The sequence below is a fragment of the Vigna angularis genome, chromosome 7, assembly GCF_016808095.1.
Source record: "Vigna angularis cultivar LongXiaoDou No.4 chromosome 7, ASM1680809v1, whole genome shotgun sequence".
Lineage (NCBI taxonomy): Eukaryota > Viridiplantae > Streptophyta > Magnoliopsida > Fabales > Fabaceae > Vigna > Vigna angularis.
The window spans coordinates 27,951,348-27,959,870 of record NC_068976.1 but is presented as its reverse complement, the minus strand read 5'-3'; the positions used below and the strand labels follow the sequence as shown (position 1 = coordinate 27,959,870).

At 36.9% G+C, this 8,523-nt stretch overlaps 1 pseudogene; it reads left to right on the top strand.

Annotated features, from left to right (window-relative positions):
• The first annotated feature begins 3,734 nt into the window (after positions 1-3,734).
• On the top strand, positions 3,735-7,822 carry LOC108336633 (probable disease resistance protein At4g27220; annotated as a pseudogene).
• The last annotated feature ends 701 nt before the right edge of the window (positions 7,823-8,523 follow it).

Genomic DNA, 8,523 nt, shown 5'->3' with positions numbered 1-8,523 from the left:
GCAGTCTGACCTTCCCCTCTAATTTCATCTTCAATTCTTTCATCAATGAACACAGCCAAGCTGCTTGACACGTGGCTTCACAAGCAGCAATGTATTCTGCTTCACAGGATGAAAGAGCCACTACTGGTTCTTTTGTAGAGCTCCATGAAATTGGTGCTCCACCCAGAAAGAACACATACCCAACAGTACTCTTCCTATCACCCTTATCCCCACACCAATCTGAGTCCGAGTAGGCATTAATTCGTACCTCTCCTCCTGGTTCCCCTCTCGGCAACAATATTCCAAAGGTGTATATACCTTTTAAGTACCTCAGGATTCGTTTAACAGCATTCAAGTGGGAAATTCTTGGATTCTGCATAAACCTGCTAATCAAACCTACACTATAACTGATGTCTGGCCTAGTATTACATAAATACCTTAGGCTTCCAACCATCTTTCTGTATTCAGTAGGATCAACAACTTCTTCTTCAGGGTCTTTTTCCAACTTCAAACTCACCTTTGCTGGAGTGTTTGCAGAGTTGCAATGAAGCATGTCAAACTTAGTTAACATGTCCAATGCATATCTAGACTGATGCATCAACATTCCACCATCAGTTTTGGTAAATTCAATCCCAAGGAAGTAGCTTAATCGCCCCAAATCACTCATTTCAAATTCCTGTAACATTTAAAGTTTGAAATCAGTGATTTTCTCCTCACTGCTCCCTGTGATTAGCAGATCATCCACATACAAACACACTATCAACTTCTCTTCTCTCCCATTATGCTGACAACCCTGAACATACACTCCATGTTCAGAAGCACAATTCTCAAACCCAATGCTACTCATAAACCCATTTATTCTCTGATTCCAGGCCCTTAGAGCCTGCTTGAGCCCATATAGAGCCTTCTTCAATCTGTACACCTTATCTGGATGTCTCTTGTCTTCAAATCCCTGAGGCTGAACAACATAAACTTCTTCCTCCAAGTTACCATTCAAGAATGCAAACTTTACATCTAATTGATGCAAAGTCCAGTTGAACTATGTTGCCAAGGAGACCACCAATCTAATTGTCTCTATTCTGGCCACAGGCGCAAACACCTATCCATAGTCTATCACAGCCTGTTGTAAGAACCCTTTGGCCACCAATCTGGCCTTGTATCTAATCACCAACACCTTGTGGATTTATCTTGGACTTATAAATCCATTTCAGTGTTGTTGGCTTCTTGTTGGAAGGCAACTCTGTCAATTCCCAGGTCTGATTCTTCACTATTGAATCTAGTTCTTCTTGCATAGCCTTGTACCACCTTTCATCCCTTACTGCTTGATCAAACTCCATAGGTTCAACTTCTTCTATTAAGGCATAATGAACAAAATTACCTTATGATGAAATGGTTACATCATAGGGTAGATCATAATCTCTCAAGTGTGTTGGCAGCTGAGTGATTCTAGATGATCTTCTAACATTCTCGTCCCTCCTGCATGCCTCTGACTCCACTGTTGCAGGTTCATCCTCCAACACAATGGTTGGTTCTTCTTTCTCATTTGATTCCCATTGTCACCTTCCAGCTTCATCAACCACAACATCCCTACTAAGAAGTTGTTCCAGATGTAGGGTCATACAATTTATAACCTCTTGTAGCATTATAGCCCACCAAAATCAATGAAATTCATTTATCATCTAGTTTCTTCCTCAATTGATCAGGTACGTGTCTATAGCACAGAGAACCAAAAATTTTCAGATGTTTGACATCTGGTTTCACTCTGTCCAGGCCTCCTCTGGTGTTATACCATTCAATCTCTTTGTTGAAGACAAATTCAAAATGTAGGTGGTTGTCAGCACAACCTCACCCCATAGGAAACTAGGCAGCCCTTTACTCTTCAACATGCACCTAACCATATTCAATATGGTTATGTTCTTCCTCTCTGCTTCCCCATTGTGTTGTGGTGTGTAGGGAGGGGTAACTTCATGAACTATTCTCTCTTTTTCATAGTAGTCTTTGAAATCAGTGGAGGTATACTCTCCTCCTCCATCTGTTCTCAAGACTTTCAGCTTCTTCTCACTTTGCCTTTCAACAACAATTTTAAACTTCTGAAACATCTGTAACACCTCCCCCTTTCTTTTCAACAAGTAGACCCAACATTTCCTGGTCCAATAATCAATAAACAATAAGAAATACCTGTTGCCCCCAGGTTTTTCTACTTGTATAGGGCCACACACATTTGAATAGACCACCCCAAGCTTCTCTGCAGATTTCTAAGGTAACAATTTTTGAAAAACACCCCTAGTCTGTTTGCATTGGACACACTCCTTGCACACTGCTTCTGGGAAGTCCACCTTTGGTAAGCCAATTACCATACTCTTCTGGCTTAACTGGGATAGATCTTTAAAGTTTAGGTGTTCAAATCTGAGGTGCCACAGCCATTCTTCCTTACTCTCTATTGCAGTAAAACACTGATCATTTACTGCCTCCATCGCCACCTTAAATGTTATGTTCTATGACAGTTGGGCCTGCACAACAATCTTCCTATTCTGGTTAAAAACATTGAGGCAATAGTTCTCCATTTTCATCATGTAACCCTTCTGCAAAAGTTGTCCCAAGCTTAGAAAATTGGTCTTCAAGCCAGGTACATATAGTACCTCTTCAATTATCACCTCTCTTCCATCTTCACCTCTCAAAACCACCCTGCCAGAACCCTCTGGAGCCAAGCTGTTGTTGTCTGTAAATCTAATTTTACCATGTCCATCCCCATGCATTCTCACAAACCAATCCTTTCTCCCGGTCATGTGAGTGGAACATCCAGAGTCTAAATACCACATGGTATTTTCTGGTTGATTTTCATCAGTATTGGCCATCAAGATTACTGCTTCAGAGTCTAAATCTTCCTCCTAGGCCAGATTAGCCCATTTTCTTGGGCTTATTTTTCACCCCTTCTCCCTTACAGCACTCCTTAGCATAATGACCATATTTCTGGCAGTTGTAACATTTGACTTTTTTCTTGTCAAACTTCCATTCTCCTCTAGATTTCTGGTTTTTTTCTTTCATAGATTCATTGGAATCTTCCCCTTGTTGTTCCTGTGAATCTTTACCTTTCTTGATGCCTTTACTTCATTTCTTGAACCCCTTTTTTCCCTTTAAACTAAGATCTGGCCTGTAGGGCCTGTTCTTGGCACTGCTTGCGCTCATTGATGCGATACTCATGAGCTTCTAATGAGTGCAACAGCTCCTCAATCTCCATGGTCTCCATATTTCGAGCCTCCTCAATAACCACCACAACATGGTCAAATCTGGATGTTAGAGTTCTTAGGATTTTGTCAACAATATACTCATCAGAAATCCCATCTTTACACGCCCTCATTTTATTCACTAATTCTTGTACCTTGTCAAAATATTCTGTCACGGTTTCACTCTCATCCATGACTAGAATCTCAAACTGTCTTCTCAGTGCTTGCAATTTCACCTTCTTGTTCTTGTCTCCATCACCATAGGTCTTCACTAGGATGTTCCATACCTCCTTAGCAATAGTAGCCTTGGAGATCTTGTTAAAGATCTTTGGGCTGACACACTGGTACATTAAGAATCTTGCCTTGCTGTTCAGTTTCACTTGCATCTTGTAACTCTTCTTCTCTTCTTCAGAAGCCCTTCCACTCAACTCACGTGGTCCGTCTTTATCACCTTTGAAATATCCTAAAAGCCAAAGATGGCTTGCATCTTGATGTGCCAGTCATCAAACTGCTTCCCATCAAACACTGGTAATGGTCCCTGTATTCCTCCAATTCCCGCCATCCTTTCTTGCTAGATTCTTGTAGTTTCTTTGATTTTCACACACCCAAAGAAACCTTCTTTCTCCTCTTCTGGATAAACACAATTCCAGTCACAGATCACACACCCACTTCACACACACACACACACACCAGGAAATACAACCTATGCTCTTGATACCATATTAGACTTAGGGGCAAAAATGAGAAAACGCCAAACCAAATATATTTGATGTTTAAAAAGTAGTGTTGCCACGTGACAAGAGAGAGAACTTGAAATGTCGAGAGTTTTAGAGAGAGGGCAAAGAGAAGTGCTCTGCTAGGGTTCCACCTTCTTCCACCAGAGACGGCCAGAGCCACCGCACACTGGAGTAAAACAAAGAACAAGACATAGAGCAAATGAAGTCACTCAAGGTACTGAATATCTTCTCAAAATTTCATTACTTTCAAAGTATGACATTATAGAGTTTTTATATGCATGAAATGAACTGAAAATGTAACTGATACAACTGAAATGTTTATTGTTTATTCTAACAAAATATAAGAAGTATCCAAGATCAGATTGTTGATCAATTGACCCTTGAGTTAAAGGAAGGATCGAAAATAAGTAAAGCACAAAGACTATCAGAAAGATTAAGGAAAGGTACAACTCTTGTAATCTTGGATGATGTATGAGAAAGACTGAACTTTAAAGCTTTAGGTATTCCACTTGATGAAAGCAGTAAGGCTTGTTGCGTATTGATAACTACTCGAAGTAAAGAAGTATGCACTTCTATGCAATGCCAAAGTATAATTGAACTTAATCTTTTGACTGACGAGGAAGCTTGGACTTTGTTCAGACATGATACAAACATAAGTGATGACTCCTTAGAAGCTTTGAAAGGTGAGGCAAGAAAAATAGTTAATGAATGTAAGGGATTGCCCATTGCAATTGTTACCTTGGGAAGCACGCTAAAGGATAAAACTATTGCAAATTTTGAGTTAGCATTGTTAAGGCTAGAAAATTATGAGCCATTAGATATTCCACAAGGCTTTAGAAGTCCTTATGTTTGTCTTGAATTAAGTTATAATAATTTGACAAACAAGTTAGCTCAATCCTTATTATTGTTGTGTTCTATGTTTCTAGAGGATTGTGAAATAGATTTGGAAGATTTGTTTCGATTTGGAAGGGGATTTGACATAATTGAGACGTTTGGAACAATGGAGAAAGCAAGGAGAGAGATGGATGCAGCTATTGACATGCTCAAGAGTTGTTTTCTGTTAATGCATGCAAAAGAAAAATACAAGGTAAAAATGCATGATTTGGTTCGTGATGTAGCCTTGTGGATTGCGTCTAAAAGTGGTCAAGCAATTTTCACTTGTATTGAAGTGGATCCAAGAGTGTTGGAAGATGATGACGTCATGAAGGATATGAAAGCAATAACTCTATGGAGTTTGAAAAATGATCATCTCCTTAATTATAAAATAAATTGTCCATTACTTGAAATTCTCTTGCTTTCTTTTAATGTGAGTGGTGGCGTAAAAGTATCATATGGGTGTCTTCAAAGCTTGGGAAAGCTAAAAACCTTAGCAATCTTAGAGTCACCTCTGTGGAATAAAGTTGTTTTGCCTTTGCAAGAGTCATTGAAGTCATTAAAAAACATTCGAACACTATGCTTGAGGCGTTATGATTTAGGTGACATATCATTTGTGGAACGACTGCAAACACTTGAGATTCTTGACTTACGTTGCTCTTCTTTTGATGATTTGCCTGGTAGGATTGTAGAATTAAAAAAGTTGAAGCTTTTGGATTTGTACCAATGTTGGATTAACAAAAATGAAAATGTTGAAGCTTATGAAGTTGTGGGGAAATGTTTGCAGCTTGAGGAATTGTATTTGCATTTGGTCAATTGTGAAAGGGCCTTTCCACATGATGTCTCTTTCTCCAGATTACAAAGGTATGTTATATAAAGGGGTTATTATTAATCATTTGAAGATAATACTTCAATTAAGAAAAAATATGCACAATCTAAAAGCTTATCAATGAATAGATTCGATTTTGCTGGACAAAGTTTTATATCATTATCAATCAAGGATCTTTTTATAAGAGCAGAGTTCCTTTGTTTGACAGACCTTGAGGGAGATTATAAAAATATAATCCCATCCATGGATCCACAAGGCATGAATCAGAATCAGTTGATTGTCTTGAAACTTAAGTATTGTTCAAAGATAGAATGTCTCGTTGATAGCACTATCAATACCAGCACCAGTTTTGGTTTGCTTCAAACTGAAGTAATTGCGTTCTCCACACTCGTTTACATAAGTTTGGAAGACTTACATAACCTTCGAGAGGTATTTTGAGATCCCTCTTCGCGATGTTCTCTCAAAAATTTAGAAAGCTCAGTATAGAAGATTGTGGTGAATTATATAGCATATCCTTTCCAAGGAACTCAAAGCTATGCAATCTGAAGGTCCTTTCAATATCAGAATGCCCAATGCTAACTTCTCTCTTCACGCCATCCGTTGTCCAAACTCTAGAGCTGTTAGAGAATCTAACCATAATTAAATGCAGATCATTGAGACACATAATTGAAGAAGAGAATGACGTTCTTTCAAGCACTCAAAGTCATTCTTCTTTAACGCTCCCAAAACTAAGAATTCTTTTCATTGAAGAATGTGACAATTTGGAGTATACTTTCTCTGTGTTTTTAGTCGAAGGGCTTTTAAGTTTGAAAAGTGTGAAGATTTTTTGCAACCCAAAGTTGAAGTATGTATTTGGCAGTGAAAAGGGACATAATGTTCTAGGGTACCCAAGTTTCCAGCAGACTAATACGAGAATAAATTTGTTTAATTTGAACACTTTGAAGTTGATATATTTACCAAATCTAATTGCCATTTGGCCTTAATATTTTCCTGCACATCTCCCAAGTCTTACTAAGTTATATTGTCGTTATTGTGCAAAATTGTCCATACATAAGGTGATGAATGTTGTAGATATCTAACAACAGACAACTTCAACGGTAATATATTAATTATTATTTCATTAAATTGGTTAAAAATAGTGAGTTTTAAACATAAATTAACCTTTTTAATATGTGATTAGAAATTTAAATGCATTAAGCATAACAATAATATCACAATACTTTTTCTTTATCATTACTTTTAATCTGAACAAGATTATAATTTATTTTTTTATTATGTTTGAGTTGAAAAATATATTTATAAACTGAATTGATCATAATTATGTGAACTGGATAATCTTTTATGTCTTTCAATAAACAAGTATTTATCTATTTGATCAATTATTTTTTGAGTTATATTCAGACCCACTGATAAATAAATTCTGTTAAGTTGAGAAATAAAGTTTAAAGTATTAACAGTGAATTGTGTTGTGTATAAAGGAGAATGAAATACTATGGTTGATTAACAACACACTGAACCAATTGGAGGATGATCCATTGTCTAACACTGAACTCAAAGTTGTCCTCAAGTTTAGAAGATTAGAGTTGAATGATGTTAGAATAAAAGGTCTCTTCCAATTCCAACTGGGAGAACAAGGCACTACAGAACTGATTCCACTAGACTTGGATGTAGAGTATCTAATATTGAGGAATCTGCCCGAGCTCAACTTCATGTGGAAAGGCCCCACAACTTTTCTAAGCCTCCAAAACCTCTATGAAATTCGCATACTGGGATGTCCAAAATTGAAAACCATCTTCTCCACCACAATTGTTACAAATTTACTGCGGTTGACATATCTGGATATAAGTAACTGTGATGAATTGAAACAAATATTTGATTTAGGTTATGCACATCAACTTGAGAGCCTATATTCTTCCCAACAAGTTAGCTTCCCAACACTCTTAACTATTTATGTTAAAAAGTGCAAGAAGTTGAAATGTCTATTTTATAATCTCTCGGCTAGTCATTTTACCAATCTGAGATGTTTGGAAACACAAGAGTGCTCTCAGTTACACAAAGCTTTTGGTTTTGAACATGACCCTCATGATGGTGGTTTAGAAGAGATGGGTAAGAATGGAAAACAAGTACTGTTACAAAACTTGAAAGTTATAACACTCATAAGTTTGCCAAACTTCGAATAGATTCACCACGGATTTATGTTAAAAGATCATGTTTATCAAACAATAAAGAAATGTCCTAAGTATTCCCCAAGTTTATATCTACATCCAGGTAAAATTCATGTCTTTTTTTTAGACGCAATTACAATGTCTTTGGATTAATATGATGTTGTTAAGTGAAATATTAGATAATAAAAAGAGGTAGTGCTGCTTAAATCACATCTGATAAACATTCTCCTCAATTACTTGGCACCAGTTTCAACTCTTACTCATTTTTTTCAAATAATATAATGACCTTTCTGTCATCTTGCTTTATTTTCCAAATCTCCAAAACTAGAAAAGTAATGAAACTCTTTAATTTCAGGTGACACTTGAGACATATTAAAGCTTAAATCAAAGGTTACAGTCATTCTGGAAACAGGTGTCTACAGTACCATGTATAAACAATTGCTGGAGGGAAACAGAGTGCAGTGACGAGTTGGGTGTGGGGGTAATGTTGAAATCTTTACATAAATAATCAATAATACAAAGACAGAAATACAGTTGTTCTGCTCAAATACACATTGCCGAATCTTGTTATATATTTATCTGAGTGTTTATTGTCTGGTTTTTGGATCCAAGAATTTGATAGGGAATTCCATATTATGATATGTCCAAGTCTTATATCGTGTATCGTTAATATGATATGTTTAGTGATGTATTTAAGTGTTTGATTCTTCCCTCTT